The 21782-nt window shown below is 36.9% G+C and overlaps 2 protein-coding genes and 1 pseudogene across 4 annotated transcripts in view; 1 reads left to right on the forward strand and 2 right to left on the reverse strand.

Annotated features, from left to right (window-relative positions):
* The window catches only part of LOC132510364 (zinc finger protein 420), a 171813-nt gene that overhangs the window by 13733 nt on the left and 136298 nt on the right, over positions 1 to 21782 (forward strand).
* LOC132510383 (small ribosomal subunit protein eS4, X isoform-like) lies at positions 9072 to 10113 on the reverse strand (annotated as a pseudogene).
* LOC132510369 (zinc finger protein 790) overlaps positions 20071 to 21782 on the reverse strand; it is a 39824-nt gene continuing 38112 nt past the window's right edge. For all 4 annotated transcript variants that reach the window (XM_060132356.1, XM_060132358.1, XM_060132355.1 and 1 more), the window contains exon 6: positions 20071 to 21755. The gene's annotated coding sequence lies outside the window, so the exon portion shown is untranslated. The remainder of the gene's footprint in view (positions 21756 to 21782) is intronic.

Consider the following 21782-nt stretch of genomic DNA (forward strand, 5'->3'; position numbering starts at 1 on the left):
ATTACTACTTTAAGGATAAAAGAATTTACCAACAAAATGATAGCCAAGTTAACGCCATTAAAAAAAAACCTATAAAATATTGTCTTAAATGAGAAATCAAAGCAAAATTTACCAACTACACTTTTTCCTCATTATCTTAACCTAATCTATTCCTGATAACAGGTTGAACAGTAAATTTTCAGATGCCCAAACTTCAGAGCCTACCTACATCCTGTTACTTCAAATGGGAAAAATAATGTTCCAATGCATTCAAGTACCCTAACCAATTTTCCCAAACATAATTTAAATTCAAGTTAAACCACTTACATGAATTCTCTCAGGGATTTCTGAATAATATAAAACATTTAAAACCCAGTTAACAAGTAACTAGTTAGCAGACATGTTTGTGCATGCAATTATTTTGAACATTATAAAGTATGAATTATGTTTTTCTTCTACACTTCAAGGAACAGATACTATGACGATATATAATGAAATGTATTAGTACATAATGGAAATAAATAATTAGTAAAATAAAAGAAAATAATAATAAAAGTAAAATAAAAGACATTGATAGAAGAATTGATACAAAATTTCCCAAGACAATACTTTTCCATATGTGAGGCACTCTGCTGTTTTCTATTACATAGTCTGTAATGAACACTGCAGCCCACTTAGTTGTCTTCACAACTTAATATTCATTATCCCCACTCTAAAAAACACTGGTTTTACATATATATTACAAAATTATAATCTAAATGTTAATCCACCATTTTTTAAACAACGACAACAGAAAAGATAAGTGTGAATGAGAACCATTAGAACACTCTGAATCATTAGTGTAACCACGGTGATGCCAGTGCAGTCATGCATTCTCCACTCAGATTAGACAAACTATGCCATCATTGGTCAGTTGTTTACAATTCAGGGACTACCATTATTGCCCAACTAAATTTAAAGAAAATGTAAATAATGGAATGTAAGTAGAATGTTATGTGCTACAATGATAATAGGTTATTGATAATACCTCTGACAAGTAATATATATGCATGTTAGCAGCCTTTTGCAGAAAATACCCAGAACCAGATTTTCCTAAGATACATTCAAGAAATAATAATCAGGGCTTCCCTGGTGGTGCAGTGGTTGAGCGTCCGCCTGCCAATGCAGGGGACATGGGTTCGTGCCCTGGTCTGGGAAGATCCCACATGCCGTGGAGCAGCTGGGCCCGTGAGCCATGGCCGCTGAGCCTGCGCATCCGGAGCCTGTGCTCTGCAACAGGAGAGGCCACAACAGTGAGAGGCCCATGTACCGCAAAAAAAAAAAAAAAAAAAAATCTCCAAAATACCTTTGGAGAAGAAGTGTTCTGCCTCATTGCATATAAGGCCATGCATAACCAAATTTTCTTATTGGCTTAATGAATTCCACTTTGAACAAGCCAAATTAAAAAATTGTAAGAAGGGCTTCCCTGGTGGCGCAGTGGTTGAGGGTCCGCCTGCCGATGCGGGGGATGTGGGTTTGTGCCCCGGTCCGGGAAGGTCCCACGTGCCGTGGAGCGGCTGGGCCCGTGGGCCATGGCCGCTGGGCCTGCGCGTCCGGAGCCTGTGCTCCGCGGCGGGGGAGGCCGCAGCAGTGGGAGGCCCGTGTACCGCAAAAAAAAAAAAAAAAAAATTGTAAGAAGTCCCACAATAAAGAAAATATTACCTTTGTTTAACCCATTGTTTCCCAGTCCTGACCATGAATCCCTTCTATTCCATAATACTTAATATTTTGTGTTGTGAAGGCACTTCAAGAAATCTATTCTTGACCAAAAGGCATAATTATAAGAGGAAATTTAAGGCATAATTGCAGTTATTTAAATTTAGTGGGTGGCATAATGCTTTTCTGTTCTACAATCAGTCACTAAACTATACAGGGACAATCCTTCTAGCTTAAATTTTCACAATCGTTTCCCTACTCTGTCATCTAGATCAATTTAGTAAGGTTTTTATTCTTGATGCAGTTGTTACAAGATTGTTTAACAGGAGAAACTTGAATGAATGCTAATTATCTCAGCACTGTTATGTTTATTTCATAAATCAAATTTTAAAACTTAGGGTTTACCTTTTAAGGCAGTGGGAGGGGATAGGAATGTACACTAATCAAAGGATTATTAAAGACAAATGGAAGCCATGGCTGCAATACTGGTTTAGTTGCTACTTTAAGATATATTGATACCATCATAACTGTTCAAAATTAAGCTTTATTTCCCTTACATGCATATAATTATTTTCAAAAGCCATTACATTCCTCTTACAACATTCCATATTAAAGTTTATGCCATACCAGAGAAATAGTGCAAAAAAATTAAAAAATAAATCACCTTCACTATCTCCCAACCATCTACTGTTAAAACTTTGGTTTTTATTTTTTGTTGTTTCCTTCTTTTTCCAAATATGACCCACATCTGAATGTAATAAGAGTATGTTTTAACGGGATAAGTACCCATTTATCTGTAACTTGCTTTATTTTGTGTAAACTTAAAAAAAATATATATATATAGTTAGTTGCACCAGGTCTTAGTTGCAGCAGGTGGGCTCCTTAGTTGCGGCTCGCTGGCTCCTTAGTTGTGGCACATGGGCTCCTTAGTTGCGGCATGCAAACTCTTAGTTGTAGCATGCATGTGGGATCTAGTTCCCTGACCAGGGATTGAACCCGGGCCCCTGCATTAGGAACACAGAGTCTTATCCACTGCACCACCAGGGAAGTCCCTCTTTTAACTTTTTATTGTAGAAAATTTCAAATGTATACAAAAAAAGAATAGTAAAATGAACAGCCATGAACTTACCACATATTTTTAATAATCACCGATTTTTTGCCTTTCTTGTTTCATCTTCCAAATATTTTTGGCTAGGATATTTTAAAGTCAAGCCAGTATATTATGTCATTTGCCCTCTACATATTTCAGTGTGTATCTTGAACAGCTGACTTATTTTACAAATTTTATTAATTATAGTTGGTTTATTTGAGTAGGATTTAAATGAGGTCTGCACATTGCATTTGGTTGGTATGTCTCTTGTGCACCTTGCTTTTCTTATTAAAAATGCCTACAATAAAACAGGAACATTGTAACAGCAATGCCATGATATATCCCACCCATTCCCCCCAAGCTGGGTATTCAGGTAATTTCTTTCTTTTTCTTTTTTGTTTGTTTGTTTGCAGGGTACAACAGGAGATTTTAAAATTCATGGTCATTTGTGGGGTTTTTTATTTGTTTTTTGTTTTATGGTATGTGTGTGTGTGTGTGTGTGTGTGTGTGTGTGTGTGTGTGTGTTATTGCAGTATAGTTGCTTTACACTGCTGTGTCAGTTTCTGCTATACAGCAAAGTGAATCAGCCATGCATATACATACATCCCCTCTTTTTTTGATTTCCTTCCCATTTCTAGTTCACCACAGAGCACCGAGTAGTATTCCCTGTGCTATACAATAGGTTCTCATTAGTTATCTATTTTATACATAGTAGTGTATATATATCAATCCCAATCTCCCAATTCATCCCACCTGCACTTCCCCCTTGGTATCCATACATTTGTTCTCTACGTCTGTGTCTCTATTTCTGCTTTGCAAATAAGATCATCTTTACCATCTTTCTAGATTCCACATATATGCATTAATATACCATATTTGTTTTTCTGACTTAACTTCACTCAGTATTACAGTCTCTAGGTCCATTCCCATCTCTGCAAATGACACAATTTTTTTCTTTTTTATGGCTGAGTAATATTCCACTGTATATATGTACCACATCTTCTTTATCCATTCCTTTCAGGTTATTTCTTTGTTGCTGCAAACCAGTGCAATAAATATCCTTATATGCTTATTTTTGCATGTTGGTTTTTTATTTCCATAGACTATATTCCTACAGATTAGACTGCTAAATCAAATTATGTGTACTTTTTTATATTAACAGATTATACCAAATTTTGATAAAGTAAATTTACATTCTCATCATTAATGTATGAGAGTATCCATTCCCCATAACATCAGCAGGGGCAAAAAATATGGAATTCCTTTGGAGTCATGATGGAATAACAGGTTTGGACAGGACCTGATCCCTGACAGAGAGAAACAAATGAAGTGAGCAACATGATCACACCAACTTTCCACCTAGAGACACATTCTGGGTAATGAGAAAGGTGGCCCCAAATAGACAGAGCATCCTGCTGTTACTGTGTTGAGAAGATGAGGATCATGAGACTGACATGCAAGTTGCAGGGTAGTTATGTTGAGGAGGGAGCTATACAGAGAAGAGTTTCAGAAATGTACAAAAGAGTACATTTTAATCTTTCCTAAAAGAAGTAGGGTGTGATCCTACAAGACCAGGCAAAGAGTAATTAAGGAGCTGCTAGTTGGAAAATGCCCAGAGCTGATACAGAGCAAAGATATGTTCTAATTCTGACCCTGATGGGATGGTCACCCATACTATTTATTAGGTAGCCCAGAAGAGTTTTGTATTAGGAGTAGAGCTAAACTATCTGTAAAGCAAACACTTCAGACCTATCCTAAACTGCTTTTTAAAAGCTTCAAAAGAATCAAGCCAACTTCAAGTAATGTAACTGCCTGCAGAGCAAAGCTCAACACTTTAAAAGAATAACAATAACCACCATTTAACAATGTAAATTTCACAATGTCCAGTATCTATATGATGAAGTAGAAAAATGTGACAAAAGACCAGGAAAAATCAACCAGTTGGCCCAGACTGAAATGGCAGGGAAAATGGTATTAGTATAACATTATTAAAGAAGCTGTTATACTCGATATACTGAAGACTTTTTAAACCATAAACATAATGAGAACAGAAATGGAAGATATATAAGAGAACAAGAGGGAACTTCTAGAAAAGAAAACTATCCAAGAAGAAAATTTTATTGGGAGACTAAACACAATAGAAGAAAATAATCAGTGAACTTAAAAACATGCCAGGAAAAATGAAGCACAGAGAGAAAAAGACTGAAAGAAGAGATCCCCAGTGACCTTTGGGAAAATATAAAGAAGTTTAAGATACATATAAATGGGGCTTCCCTAGTGGCGCAGTGGCTGAGAGTCCGCCTGCTGATGCAGGGGACATGGGTTCATGCCCCGGTCCGGGAAGATCCCACATGCCGTGTAGCGGCTGGGCCCGTGAGCCATGGCCGCTGAGCCTGTGCGTCCGGAGCCTGTGCTCCGCAACGGGAGTGGCCACAACAGTGAGAGGCCTGCATACCACAAAAAAAAAAAAAAAAAAGAAAAAAAGAAGAAAAAGATACATATAAATGGAATGTCAGCAATATGGTGAAACAGGATGTCCTGGACCCTCTTTTCCCCAACAAACCCACTGATTCTGCAATTCATGGAAAAATTCTCTTTGTGAGAAATCTAGAAACTAATTGACAGGCTTCTGCACACCAAGAAAATGCAAAACCCGGCTGACCAAAACTTGTAGGGAGGTATGGGACACCCTCCCGCCAAAGTCTCAGTCCCTGGTGCAATACCAAATGATCAGTGAGAAACCCCCTAGCTACCAGCCTCACACAGGGGAAGAAAGCAGGTAGTTCATACATCCTGCACTCTAGGGAGCTCCCCAAAATACTGGCTACTGTCTTGCCAGTCATGGAGCTCCGACAGGTCCAGCAAAGTCTAGTCACCCAGTGGAAAATGGAGATGGTGGCTTTGGCTGGTAGACACCATAGATCCTTGCCTCTGTTCAGCAAAGTGAGCAGATGAGAAATCCCAGCCCTCAACTTCACTGTGGGGAAGGAAAGAGTTGATCCATGTGTTCAATACTCCAACTTTGCTGGGGCTACCCAAAGAACTGGCATCTTACATAACAGTCTTAGCAGTCTGACATGTATGACACAATCTATCCAACTGGGGGAAAACAGACAATGGTTTGTTTTGGTAGACACCATAACTCCACATCCTCAGCTCAAGAAGAGTGAGTGGGCAAAAATCACAGTTGTCTACTTCTTCCTTGGGAGGGAAAGACTGTGGAGAGCCTCCCCCAGAATATCTGGACAGGCTGACTGATAGGGGTCTTCTTTTCCAAAGGAGACATAAAAATGGCCACAGGCATATGAAAAGAGGTTCAACATCATTAATTATTAGGGAAATGCAAATCAAAACCATAATGAAAGTTTACCTTGCACCTGTTATAATGGTTATTATCAAAAACACAAAAAGTAACGATTTGGAAAGGATGTGAAGAAAACGGAACTCTTGCACACTGCTGGTGGGATTGTAAATTGGTGCAGCTGCTATGGGAAACAGTATAGAGGTTCCTCAAAAAATTAAGAATAGAACTGTCGTATGATACAGCTATTCCATTTCTGGGTATTTCTCTGAAGGATACAAAAGCATTAACTTGAAAATATATGTGCATGCTATGTTTACTGCAGCATTATATACAAGTCAAGATATAGAAATTACCTGTCTCCGTTGATGGGTGAATGAATAAAGAAGATATGGGGTATATATATTTATAGGAATACTACTCAGTCATAAAAAAGAATGAAATTTTGCCATTTCTGACAACATGGATAGACCTCGGTGGCTATTGTGCTAAGTGAAATAAGTCAGAGGGAAAAAGACAAATGCCATATAATTGTTACTCATATGTGGAAACTCAAAAACAAAAAGCAAAACAAAAAATGAACAAAACAAAATAAAAACAAAGTCACAGATACAGAGAATAGATTGGTGATTACCAGAGGAGAAGTGCGCTGGAGGGTGGGCCAACGGGTGAAAGCAGTCAATTGTACGGTGATGGATTGCAGCTACATTTTTGGAAGTGACCACTTTTTAGTGTATGGAGATGTTGAATTATAATGTATACCTGAAACATATAATAATTTTTAAAAAGAAGACGAGGAGAGAGAACAGGGCAGAAAGAGTATTTCAAGAAATAATGTTTGAAAATTCCCAAATTCAGTGAAAAACAAATCTACACATTCATTAGAGAGATCCACATTCAGAGACACCATAAACTGTCAAAAGCTAAGACATAAAGAGAGAATCATGAAAGCAGCAAGGAAGAAGAAATTCAACATGTACAAGGGATCCCCAGCAAGACTAACAGCTGTTTTCTTATCACAAACAATAACTACCAGAAGGCAGTGTGATGATATATTAAAAGCACTGAAGGAAAAATAGTGCCAACCAAGAATTCTATATCCAGTGAAAGGTAACTATATAGGCAAATATAAAAGACAATATAAATGTACATTTTGTTTGTAACTCTTTTTTTCTCCTATTTCATGTAGAAGACAACTGCATAAAGCAAGAGTTACAAATACATTTTTGATCAGCGTGCTATGTATAAAGATGTAATTTGTATGACAATAACAGCATGAGAGAAAGAAGAAAATGGAACTGTAGAGAAGCAAGTTTTTAGATACAATTTTAATTTAATTGCCATTAATTTGAAACAGACCATTATAAATAAAGATATTTATTGCAATCCCCACAAAAAATAGCTGAATAAAAAGTACTAAAAAATGACAATGGAATTATAATGACAAGATAGAAAAATGTCTAACACAAAGGAAGGCTGTAATGGAGGAATAGAGGGAAAAAAGATGTAAGACATAGAAAACAAGTAACAAAATGGAAGTTCTTTCTCATGAGTATAGTAAAAGTAAATAGATTAAGCACTCCAATTAAAGGTAGAGGTTAGCGGAGAATTTAAAAATATGATTCAACTATATGCTGAATACAAGAGACATTTAAGATTCAAAGAAAAAATTTCAGAACTGAAGGACAGAAAAAAAGATATACCATGCAAACAGTAGAAAAACAAAACTGGAGGGGCTATACTACTACCAGATAAAACATACGTTAAAACAAAATGATCAGAGACAAAGAGGTACATTCTATAATTAAAAAGCGTCAATCCAAACAAGAAAACATATAATTAGAAGCATATATGCAGGGACTTCCCTGGTAGTCCAATGGTAAAGAATCCACCTTCCAATGCAAGGGACGTGGGTTCGATCCCGGGTCAGGGAACTAAGATCCCACACGGGGATCGGGCAACGGGGCAACTAAGCCCACGTGCCACAACTACTAAACTCGCGCACCTCAACTAGAGAGGCTGCGTGCCGCAAACTACAGAGCCCATGGGCTCTGGAACCCACGTGCCATAGCTACAGAGACCACGTGTCTTGGAGCCTGTGCTCCACAACTAGAAAGAAGCCCACGTGCCACAACAAAAAGCCCTCATGCCTCAACGAAGATCCTGCATGCTGCAACTAAGACCTGACACAGCCAAAAACAAAACAAAACAAAAAAAACCATATATGCATGTAACCCAGCAACCCAAGTGTCCAGCACTAGATGAATGAATAAACAAAATGTGGCAGATACATAGAATATAATATTATTCTGACTTTAAAAAGAAGGAAATTCTCACACCTGCAACAATATGGATAAACTTAAAGACAAAATGTCAAAATATATGAAGCAAAATTAAAGGGAGAAATAGATAATTCAACAATAATACTTGGGGATATCAACAGTTCACTTTCAATAATGGATAAAACAACTGGGCAGAAGACCATCAAGGAAACAGAGGATTTAAACAACATAACCACCTAGACTTAACAGACATGTATAGAAAACTCCAACCAATAAGAGCAAAATACACATTTTCCTCAAGTATATATGCAATTTTTGCTAGGATAAACCATATTTTAGGCTAGAAAACAAGTCTCAATAAATTTAAAAGGATCTAAATCATACAAAGAATGTTCTCCGGTCATAATTAGAAATGAATAATAGAAGGAAATATGGGGAATTGACAAATACGTGGAAATTAAACAATAGTCTTAAATCAATGGGTCAAAGAAGAAATCACAAGAAAAATGAGAAAATACTTTGAAATAAATGAAAATGTAAACCCAGCACAACAAAACTGGGAAGCAGCTAAAGCACCATAAAGAAGGAAACTTACAGCTGGTAAATGCTCATGTAAAAAAAGAATAAAAACCATATAATCCAGCAATTTCACTTTTTTTAAAAATGTAGTATTATCTTTAATTAAGTACAAAGACTTTTCCAATCATGTCACCTACAGATCATTTTATCCACTACTCTGTTTGGCCGCCAGTCTCTTGTCGCTCTCCTCAGCAGTGATAAGGTGGATACCCTTTCCACGGGGAAGAGATCCATGGTTTGTTGCCTTTGCCAATAACGAAAACTTTGCAGAGCCGGGTGGCAAAGCTGTTGCCATTGGCGTCTTTCTTATGAATTACATCAAAAGAACCAGGAGGGCTTCCCTGGTGGCGCAGTGGTTGAGAGTCCGCCTGCCAATGCAGGGGACACGGGTTCGTGCCCCACTCTGGGAAGATCCCACATGCCGCGGAGCGGCTAGGCCCGTGAGCCATGGCCACTGAGCCTGCGCGTCCGGAGCCTGTGCTCCACAACGGGAGAAGCCACAACAGTGAGAGGCCCGTGTACCGCAAAAAAAAAAAAAAAAAAAAAAAGAAACCCAAAAACCCAAAAAAAAAAAAAGAAAAAAAGAACCAGGATGTCTCTCTTGGTTAGTGATCACACCAATTCTTCCCAGTTTAGCACCTCCAGTCACCATGCACAGGTTATCAGTGTCAAATTTGATGAAGTCAGTAATCTTGCCAGTCTCCAAATCAATTTGAATGGTGTCATTCACCTTGATGAGGGGATCAGTGTAGCAGATGGTGTGAGTATCATGGGGAACCAGATGAGGATTCCTTTTGTCCCCACAAAGATCTTTCTCACTTTGCACAACTTATACTTGGCCTCCTTCGGTGTAATATGATGAATAGCAAAGCGACCCTTGGTGTCATAGATCAGATGAAAATTCTCTCCAGTCTTGTCAATGCTGATGACATCCATAAAATCAGTGGAGTAGGTTATATCAGTGCGGACCTTGCCATCAATCTTAATAAAACGATGCATGCGTATCTTTACTTCATCTCCCGTTAGGGCATACTTAAGTCTGTTCCTTAGGAAAATGATTAGGGGGAGACATTCCCTCAGCTTGTGGGGACTGGTAGATGGATAAGGAGCAAACACACCAGTTTACCCAGCATCCAATGCTTTGGCGCTGATATGCGCTTCAGGTTCTTCTTGCGACCATGAGCCATGGCTACGCTAGGCACGAAAAGAGCCAGCAATTTCACTTCTGAGTGAAATTATAAGTGATGGTTAGGCCATTTTTAATTAATTAATTAATTAATTTAGGAAATGTTTTCAACGAAGAACACTTTTAAAAAATATATTTTATTATTATTTTTTTGGCTGCGTTGCATCTTGTTTGCTGTGCACAGGCTTCCTCTAGTTGCGGCTAGCGGGGCCTACTCTTTGTCGTGGTGTGTGGGCTTCTCATTGTGGTGGCTTCTCTTGTTGTACAGCACAACAGTCTCTAGGTGCGCAGGCTTCAGTAGTTGTGGCACACGGGCTCCGTAGTCATGGCTCGTGGGCTCTAGAGCGCAGGCTCCATAGTTGTGGCGCACAGGCTTAGTTGCTCTGTGGCATGTGGGATCTTCCCAGACCAGGGCTCGAACCTGTGTCCCCTGCATTGGCAGGCGGGTTCTTAACCACTGCACCACCAGGGTAGCCCAGGTCATTTATATTTAATGTAACTAATTACATGTTAGGATTTAAAGTCTGACATTTTATCATTTGTTTTCTGTTTGTACCCTTTTTTTTGTGCCTCGGTTTCCCTGTGTTGTTTGCCTATGGATTACTTAAACATTTTCTTTAGACTTGTATCTTTTGAGTATATCCCTTCATGTGATTTCTAATTATATATATATATATATATAGGATATTATATTATTAGTAATATTGTACTACTACTATCAACTTTTACCAGTTCAAGTGGACTGTAGAAACATTACTGTTAGGTTACTTTATACTCTCCCCTTTATAATACAGTTGTCTTAAAAATCACCTTTACATATTTCAAGAACCATATGAGACAATATTTTCAGAAAAACATGATTTAAAAATGTTAAAAGAGGATAGTCTATTATGTGTGCACATATATTTACCATTTTCTTGCTCTTTCTTCATTGTTAATGTTCCAAGTTTTCTTGTTATAATTTTCTTTTTGGATAAATAAATTTATTTATGCATTTTTTAGAGCAGATCTCCTGGTGATATAGTCTGATTTTCCTTCATCTGAGTATGTCAGATATATTACTTTCCTTCCTGAAGGATATTTTTACTGGTTGTAGAATATGGAGTTGAAATTTCCTTTCTTTTATCATTTTTCTTTTAGATCAAAAAATATGGGCTACTTCCCTGGCCTTCATGATTTCTGATGAGAAACGCACTGGCATTTGAATGATTGTTGTTCTACAGCAATGGTTCTCAACTGAGAACAGTTTCGCACCCAAGGGAATATTTGGCAATGCCTGGAGACATTTTGGGCTGTCACAACTAAGAGTTGCTACTTGTTTCTAGTGGATGGAGGCTAGGGATGTTGCAAAATAGCCTACAATAATAATATTGTAGCCCCCCACAATAATAATTATTTGACAGAGTTGAGAAACCTTGTTATATAGGTTTCATTTCTCTCTGGGTGCTTTCAAGAATTTTTTTGTCTTTAGCTTTCAGAAATTTGAATATGGTGTATCTAGATGTGAATTTCATTGGATTTAGCCTATATAATATTTACTCGTCTTCTTGAATCTGTAGGTTTATGTCTTTTGTCAAATTTGAGAAGTTTTTTTAAAAGTATTTTAAATTTATTTATTTTAATTTATTTTTGGCTATGTTGCATCTTTGTTGCTGCACGCGGGCTTTCTCTAGTTGTGGTGAGCAGGGGATACTCTTCGTTGTGGTGCACAGGCTTCTCATTGCGGTGGCTTCTCTTGTTGTGGAGCACAGGCTCTAGGTGCACGGGCTTCAGAAGTTGTGGCACATGGGCTCAGTAGTTGTGGCTCATGTGCTCTAAAGCACAGGCTCAGTGGTTGTGGTGCACGGGCTTAGTTGCTCCGCAGCATGTGGGATCTTCCCAGACCAGGGCTCAAACCCGTGTCCCCTGCATTGGCAGGCAGATTCTTAACCACTGTGCCACCAGGGAAGTCCCAAACTTGAGAAGTTTTTAAACCCTCTTTCTTCAAATATATTTTCAGCTCCGCTTTTTCTCCTCTCCTTCTGGGATTCTGATACAAATGTTAGATCTTTCATTGTTGTCCCTAAGGTCTAAGAGCTTCCACTTTTTTTTTTCAATCTATTTTCTCTCTGTTGTTCAGAATGGATAATTTCTTTTGATGTATCTTCAAGTTAATTGATTACTTTCTTTGTCATCTCCATTCTGCTACTGTGCCCATCCCAGTGATTTTAAAAATTTAGTTATTGTATTTTTCAGTTCTAATATTTATATTTGGTTCTTTCTTGTATCTTTTCTTTCTTTCCTGATATTCCCTCTCAATCTTTCTCTCTCATTTGATTCAAGAGTGTTTTCAAATGTTTGTTGCATTTTTACAACAGCAGCTTTAACTCATGATCAGACAATTACATCTGTTGTTTGTTCACATTCACATTTAGATTTTTCTGGTTCTCAGTATAAGAAGAATTTTTTTAATTGTTTCCTTGACATTTGAAGTATTAAGTTATGAGACTCTGGTTCCTATTTTTGTGTGTTTGACTTTTTAATTAAAACTGTCAAAATGTTTTCCAAAGTGTTTGTATTGTTTAAATTCCCATTAGCAATGTATGAGATTCAGTTTTTCCTCATCCTTTGCAACATGTGGTATATTCAGCTTTTTAAATGCTAACTATTCTAATAGGTGGCATAATATTTACTTATCTGTTTTAATTTGCATTTCTCTAATGACTAATGATGTTGAATATCTTTAGATGCATTTATTTGACATCTGTATATGTTCTTTGGTTATATATTTGTTCAAATCTTTTGCTCATTTTTAAATTGGAGTATATTATTGGGTTTTGAAAATTCTTTTCATATTAAAATCCTTTATCAAGTATGACTGGAAAATATTTTTCCCAGTTGGTGGCTAACCTTTTCATTTTCTTAACAGTGTCTGTTGAAGAACAGAAATTTTCAATTTTCATGAATTGTTATCATATTGTTCTTTAAATTTCAGTATAATGCCCAAGAAATTTTTGCCTAACCCAAAGTTCTATAAGTTTTATGGTTTTAGGTTTTACATTTTATATCTATGATAAATTTTAGTTATGTTTAAAATGGTGTGAGGTATAAACCAAAGCTCTTTTTTTGCCTATGCATATTCATTTCTTCTAGCACTATTTGTTGAAAAGACCTTTATCCATTAAGCCACCTTTGCACCTTTGCCACAAATCAGTTGTCCATATACATGTTTGAGTTTATTTCTGAACTCTTTTCTGTTCCATTGACCTATTTGTCTATCTTGATTACAATAACACACAATCTTGAATTAGTTTAGCTTTATAATAAGTCTCAAAGTCAGGTAGTCCATGTCCTTCAACTTTGTTATTATTTTTCAAAGTTGTTTTGCCTGTTTCATGTCCTTTGCATGTTCACGTGTATTTTAGAATCAGTTTCCACACACACACACACACACACACACACACACACACAAAGCTAAAAGCTTCCTGATATTCTGGTTGGAATTCCATTTCATCTACAGGTCAATTTGGAAAGAACTGACACCTTAATAGTATGAAGTCTTCCAATTTCTGAACATAGTCTCTCTCTCCCCCCGCTTATTTAGGTCTTCTTTAAGTTCTCTCAGCAGTGTTCTTTAATTTTCATGGTATATACCTTGCACTTTTTCTAGAGTTGTCACTAAGTATCTAAGGCTCTTGAAGGTGTTCTAAGTGCCATTTTAAAAATTCAAGCTTCAGATTGTTCACTGCTAGTACATAGAAAATAATTTATGTATACTAATCCTTATCCTGCAACCTCACTAAACTCACTTATTAGTTCTAGTAGCTTTTTTTGTAGATGCCATCAGATTTTTTTCATATAGACATTCACATGTTAATGTAGTTTTATTTCTTCCCTTTCAATCTGGATACATCCCCCCTCCCCCTGCACTGGCCAGAGCCTCTAATACAATGCTTAGTATAAGTATTGAGACCAGACATCTTTCTGTTGTTCCTGGTAGTAGGTCTTTCACCATTAAGTATGATGTTAGCTGTTGGCTTTTCAGATACTCTTTATTGCTCAAGGAAATTCCTTCTTTTCCTCTTAGCTGAGTTCTTCTCATTAATGGATGTTGGATGCCTAATACTTTTTTACTGGATACCAGACATAAATTTTGCCGTTAGGTGCTGCATATTTTTGTATACCTATAAATATTTTTTATCTTTGTTTGAGATGCCATTATTTGGAAAGTTTGATCCTTTTGAGGTACACTTTTAAGCTTTCTCAGGTGGCCTCAGAGTAGGGCTTAGTCTATGGCAAAATTTCCCCACAATTGAAGTAAAATCCTCTGAGTACTCTACTTGATGCTATGTGAAGTCTCAGGTTTTCCACTTTGGCTTTTGAGAGCAGGAATTATTCCTACACCTCTATGAGCTCTGTGTAAGTTCCCTCCAATTCTTTCGGGTGGTGATTTTTCCCTGGCTTAGGGTAGTTTTTTCACATAAATGTATTGATGAGTACTTAAGGGAAATTCTCTGCAGATCTCTGGAAATCTTTGTGTAATTCTCACCTTTTTGATGTTCTGCCCTGTAAATTCCGACGACATTGGCTTCATTGGACTCCTCATCCCATTCCAACACTAAGAGATCACTGGGCTCCACCTTGGTTACCCCTCCCAGCTATAAACTGTGCAATCATAGGGGTCATCTCATTTCTTCTCTCAGGGATCATCATCCTTCATTGGAATTGAATATTTAAAAATGTTCAATGTCTTGAAAACCATTGTTTCACCTATCTTGTTCACCCTTTTAGTTATTTCAGCTGTTCAAGTAAATCTGGCCAATTTTTCCATCTTGGTCAGAAGCAGTCAACTGTTCAGTCTTTTAATGGTGACTGTTGATTAACAGGATTAATAAAATTAATGTGAACACATCAGACTTTTCCTTTCTGGTTAAATTTAAAATGTTTGTTTAGGAAATATACTGTACTCTGTTGTTATGAAACATTCTCAGATATTGTGTTCTAAAAGTTTTGTCTTTTGCTTTTAAATCATCAGTCCATCTGGAATTCATTTCCATGTATTATTCCATGACTGCTTGATTGCATTCTTATATGGATACTCAATTGTTCTAGAACAAGTTATTGAAGAGGTGTTCATTCCCCAGAGTTCTGTATTGCCACCTTTATAACTAATTAAGTGGTCCTATAAGAATGGATCTATTTCTGACATCCTTGTTTGGTTCCATTGGTGTATTTATCCATATGCATGATACCATACTGTATTACTATCTATACATTTATTTCTTAATATATGATAGAATGTCCTTCCCTGTTGTTCTTATTCTTTAATAGTGTCTTTCTTATTCATGACCCTTTGCATTCCCATATAAATTTTAAAATCAGCTGGTTAAGTTTTGAAAAATTCCTGTTGTCATTTTTTAAATTGGATTTGCTTAAATCTCTAGGTCAATTTTGAGAACAAGCAAATTTACAACATTGATTCAACATATTACTGGGGTAAAGAGCTCATTTTATCCAAGTCTTTGAAATGTTCCCTTAATATGCTTTCATTGTTTTCTGTAGAGGTCTTTTGTTATACTTATTCCTATCAGTTATTTTTTGTTTGTTTTTTTTTGCGGTACGCAGGCCTCTCACTGTTGTGGCCTCTCCCGTTGCGGAGCACAGGCTCTGGATGCGCAGGCTCAGCGGCCATGGCTCATGGCCCCAGCCGTTCCGCAGCATGTGGGATCTTCCCAGACCGGAGCACGAACCCGTGTCCCCTGCATCGGCAGGCGGACTCTCAACCACTGCGCCACCAGGGAAGCCCCAATTATTTTTAATGCTATTGTAAACGTGTACTTTAAAATTTTAATTTTCTTTCTTTCCTTAATAGGAGAACCAAGAAAAGAACCCTAGAATTTTGAAGCAAACACAAGACCTCTTCCAGATGGCTAATTTTACCCTAAGAGATACTGCCTGGCTAACCAGAGGACAATACATGACCATACGTGTCGAATTTTTCACCAAGAAGTTGGTATTATTTGTCCTTTCAAGACATCTGGGATGCGTGCAGAGGTCCATCATTAATTTTTTTTTTTTTTTTTTTTTGCGATACGTGAGCCTTTCACTGTTGTGGCCTCTCCCGTTGCGGAGCACAGGCTCCGGATGCACAGGCTCAGCGGCCATGGCTCACGGGCCCAGCCGCTCCGCGGCATGTGGGATCTTCCCGGACCGGGGCACGAACCCGTGTCCCCTGCATCGGCAGGCGGACTCTCAACCACTGCGCCACCAGGGGAGCCCCCATCATTAATTTTTGAAGATACAGTTTCACAAGTAATTGGCTCAGACTCCCATGTGGCATCTATTCTCATTGCTACTTCTCCCACAGATAACATCTATAGCCCCATGGGCAACATGATCAGTTGACTAAGGAAGAAAACTTAAGCATGTTACGTTGGCCAAGCCATAGACTTCTGCAGCTTTATATTTCTTCATGAGCAGAGTATGAAGATATCTGTGTGCTATGTGAATACTCACCAAAGTGCATCCATTTTAGAGAAGACTCCAGAGAAGTAGACAGAATGTCAGTCAACCTCTTTACCCAGCTCCACTACCATTCTCTCAGTTGTAATGAATGGCAGGGATGGAGGTTATATATAGGAACATTGACTTCCTTTCAACAAGACTAATCTGGATATTGCCACTGCTGAGTGCCCAACCTGCAAAAGTTTAAACAGAAGCCTGATGTCACTTTTCTCTAGAAAAGGGCAGTCACCCTTTTGGTGATATACTGACTACACTGGAACACTTTCATAATGGAGTGGGACATGATAGCCATATGGGATGGGGGAGAAACAGGTGATTAATTAAGGATTTTCTATTACTATCCACCATTGAGGGACTTACTGAATGTATTATTCACCACCATAATCCCATGTAACAGTGGTTCTAAATGAATACATAATTTTAAAGCAAAATAAATAAGGTAGTGGTGACATAACAATGAGATTTACCTGTCTTACCATGGATCCCATCAACCCAAAGTAGTCTGTCGTAATAGAATGGCAGAATAATTGTAAACGTAATTATTGTGCCATCTGGCAGGAAAAAACCCTCGTTTAGGTTGGAGTACTGTTCAGGATGTTGCTGTTTCTCAAAAAACCAGAATAGATAGGTCTAGGAAACAAAGAATGGAGCAGGTCCTTTCATTATTACATCTCAGCAGGCCCAGTAACTAGTGTTCATACCCAACCACTAATATTTTTGCTTTCCATTCCTATTTTGGGCTTTGCTATTTCTGAATTCTTAGTTCCAAAGGAACCTTCTGCTAGGGGGCAGAATGACTCCAATGACCTTATAACTGAATCTGCCATTTTGCCATTTGAGGCTCTTATAACAGTGACAAAAAGGCAAGGGAAAGATGTCAAAGAATGACATCCACAGAAAATCATCCTGATTATCAAAAAGGAGGCAGGAAAAAGTATGTTTGGAACCCAGAGAAAAACTCTGTGGTGTTTCTAGTACTTCCATGTTCACTGGTAAAAATTAATGGATTACAATAGCAACTCCAAAGAGAGAGGATGAATAGCTCAGATCCTTCAGGAACAAAGGTGTCAACCCAACAATAACTCCCAGCTGAAAGTACAATAAAATGTTAATGGTAGAGTCCAGGCAGTGGGCATATGTGGTCTACTGTAATATTCGTTCAGCCTTTCTGTATGTTTGAAAATTTTATAATAAAATCATGGACAAAAAAAGGGATGGAGGGAACATAATCTGCGATGCTGTTAGCAAAGGGAACATGAAATAAGTATCTGAAGGAAATATTAAATATCGATTATAGTCTCAAGACTTGAAAAAGGAGAACTATAGTAGCTCTATATTCTTTCTTCACTGATTTGTAGTGTGTACGTGTGTGTGTGTAAAAATGATAAATGCTTACTTTTATTCCTTTGCTTATCAAATTTTCAGAATAAGCTGGTACTCTGGCAAGCTCCATAAAAGGTTCTATCAAAATTTTTTTCATTTTGAATTTGGAAGCTTTACCTACACTGTTTCAGTCTACTGCAATAGCTTTTACGTGTTCAGATTATCCTACCTTTGGTCAGTTCCTTCAGGTTGACATGATTCTACAGTCTTTGACAGCTTTCTTGCTTTTAGGCATAAAAGATATGTCAGAATAATCATATATACATCTCCTACGCTTGACCTGTTCATATGCCATTTCTCCAAGGAGCCCTTGCTTCCTTTTATAGAAAACAGAATTTAGAAACCACAGATTGTATACATGAAAACATGGTGCTCACTGCTTCCATGTCACTAATGTTTTTAGACTCCTTCATTGGAGAGGTAGGAAATGCACACTTGAAATTCACATGAAAGACTACAGGCATTTTACTCCTTTATTTTTTATTTTGCAAAAATTGAATCTTCATGAAATTAAGTTATGTACTTAATTTTGGACTCACAATAATATCAATATTACCTTTAACAAAAGGCTAGTAAAGCAAGCACAGATTTCATTGTATTTCTTTGTCCTTGAGATATAGCTCTCCTACTACTATGTCAAAATATTTTATCATTTGAAATTATTCTTCTTTACATTGTTATGTAATAAGCTGATGGTGAATCAAATTCACTGGTTTTGATATTAGGATTGCTATTTCCCCTTTGCCTTCTTTTTTAAAATAAAAGTCAATACGTAAAGTATCTCCATGGATCCAAAGTAAAAATATAAAACAAGGTTCAACCAAAGATAACTACCTTCCATCCTTGCTCTCTCCCAACTGTTGTTTCACTTTATTTCTTTTTGCAAGTATAGGTATATACAGTATTCCTCTATTCCTTTCAAAAATGTTAGCATAATATACATATTATTTTCCACTTACCTATTTTTTCATTTAACCTATCATGAAGATCACTCTATAGAAGTATACAGCTGCACGATATTCCACTGTTACATAAATATGCTAATTAAACCAGTTTATGCTGGGCATCTGGATTGTTTCCAGTCTGCTGCACTTATATATAGTATTAAAAAAATTTTTGTGCATACCACACTTTATAATTTTACCAATGTATCTTTAGGATAGAAGCAAGGGTCTGGGTCTTATGGGATATGAAGAGATTACACATGGGCAATGCTCAATTCCCTCATATAAGAGTTGTATTGTTTTACATTTTCAGCAGCAATGTGAGAGTCCTTGTTTTTCCAGTCTTGCCAATTGAATATTTTAATACCTTGTTGGATTTCTGTCCATCTGATTGGTATGAAGTGGTATCTCAATGTAGTGTTACTTATATTCTCATCTCAACTTTTAGGCTCTTTATGGTTATTAGTTTGTGATACAGTTGCAAATATCTCCAGTTTGTAATTTTCCTGTATCTTTGTGAATACTGCTTTAGTCCTACAGAAAACTGACTTCTTCCTCCTTATTTCTACTGGATCTTTGATTCATAGTTATTGATATCTCAATTCCAAGGTTATAAAGGAATCCACTCATGTTTTCTCATAGTACTTGTAAGTTTCTCTTTTCTCCCCCCTTTTTGATATTTAGATCTCTTGATTTGCTGGGAATTTACCCTGCTTTATACTGCCAGGAATTAATCTACTTCTATCCCCTACATTTTATCCAGATGCACTAAGACTAATTATAACAAGTTCTTTTCCAACATGGTTGTAGTAAAATGGCTCCTGAGAAGAAAGGTGGTTAGGGAAAAACTAAGGGCTTTCTTTCATCTATAAGATAGGCTAGAGAAGACATTATCAATATTCACAAACATATCAGTGGAGTGGAGCTCAAGAAGCATGTACCTCAGGCATTCAAGGAGATCCAGAAATTCACCATGAAGGAGACAGGAGCAATAGATAATACACTGAACAAGGCAGTCCAGGCCAAAGGAAAACAGAATGTCTCATATCTTTATATGGATGTCCAGAAAGTTCTAAATGTTATTTTTCTCAGTGTACTGGTCACCTTAAAAAAAAGTTTAGTCAGCATGAATGAAATAGCTTGTTTATTAATAATAAAGCAATATAACAAAAAAATTTTTCATTTTCCCCATGAGTTGTGAAATTCCATAGAAGACAATAATTCGGATGGAAGTACTGTTCCCTAATACTGTTTCTTTTCTAAAATAAATTTATTTTATTTATTTTATTTATTTTTGGCTGTGTTGGGTCTTCGTTGCTGTGCACGGGCTTCCTCTAGTTGCGTCGAGCAGGGGCTGCTCTTCATTCCAGTGTGTGGACTTCTCACTGCGGTGGCTTCTCTTGTTGCAGAGCACGGGCTCGAGGCTTGCAGGCTTCAGTAGTTGTGGCTCACGGGCTCTAGAGCACAGGCTCAGTAGTTGCAGTGCATGGGCTTAGGTGCTTCACGGCATGTGGGATCTTCCTGGACCAGGGCTCGAACCTGTGTCCCCTGCATTGGCAGGCGGATTCTTAACCACTGCACCACCAGGGAAGCCCCCCTAATACTGTTTAACTACTGTTAAATAACTGAATTATAAACACGCTAAATATATGTACATATATTCACTATTCCTTAATTCATGTAATACTAAAAGATACGAAGAAAATGCACATAAATTTATTAAGTACTAAACTGAGAAGATTACATTTTCATCATATTTTGCTGTTGTTTAAACTGTAGAATTACACCCATCCAGATCAGAGGTTAAACATTCTGAGTAAATATCGTTTGACTCTCATATTTTTTTTTCATGTATGTTCATGAATGAAATTATTCTGGAATATGTTGTTCAAGGGCTACATTTAATTTTATTATCAGAATTATGTTATTTAGTCTTTTAGCATGAGTGAACAATTTTTCCATAGTATTTTCTGTTCCTTCAGGGGGTACCCTATACAATTATCTGATCCTCTGTTTTTTTTTTTTAAAAGTTTTCTTCCAATTAGCCCTTTTTATTTACTCTCAAATTTTAATCATTTAAGATGTTTTCCTAGAAAATAAACTTTACTTTCTATATTTAAAAATGTGTCTAATAGTTTATATATATTTACATGACCTTTAAAAATTCATCTAAACATATGGTTGTATCACATTTCTCCTTTGTTATAATGTGGAGGCATTGTCAAAGTCTAGTAAATAATAGTTTTCTTCAAAAAAAATTTTGATTTAAAATAAAAATCCTTCAGTATTGTTTATTCCATGATTTTTGCAATATTTTCATTAAACCTTTCCATCAGTTCACTTGGAGGCATTTGCTCTTATTCTAGCTTGTTTGAGTAATCATTATTTAACTTGATAAATATTTGGACCCCATAATATGACAGGCACTGTTCTAAAAGCTGGAGATACAGTGGTGACAAGAAATAAACTGCCTTCAATCTTCTTGGTTTTATACACAGAGCAATTTCTATTGAGAAGTGCTATGGCCACATTCATAGGATCTGATTTATAGGAGTCTCATTATCATTCACATCCAAATTGCCTGTAATTTCACTTTTGATTTACTCATTAATCTGAGAATTGTTTATATATGTAGCACTAAACTTCCAAGAGGTCAGAATTCATTTGGCTATTTTCTAATTTCCAAAATTTAATTGTGGTGATAAAATGGATTATGCCATTTGGCTTTAGAAATTTGTTAGAAACAAATCTCTTCCAAATGCCTTAAAAAATGCTGAGCACTCAACAACCCCACTTTCATGAAAACCATAGGCTTTCTTTATAGTATGAGGTTTATTTT

Source organism: Lagenorhynchus albirostris, chromosome 19, assembly GCF_949774975.1.
Source record: "Lagenorhynchus albirostris chromosome 19, mLagAlb1.1, whole genome shotgun sequence".
Taxonomy (NCBI): Eukaryota; Metazoa; Chordata; class Mammalia; order Artiodactyla; family Delphinidae; genus Lagenorhynchus; species Lagenorhynchus albirostris.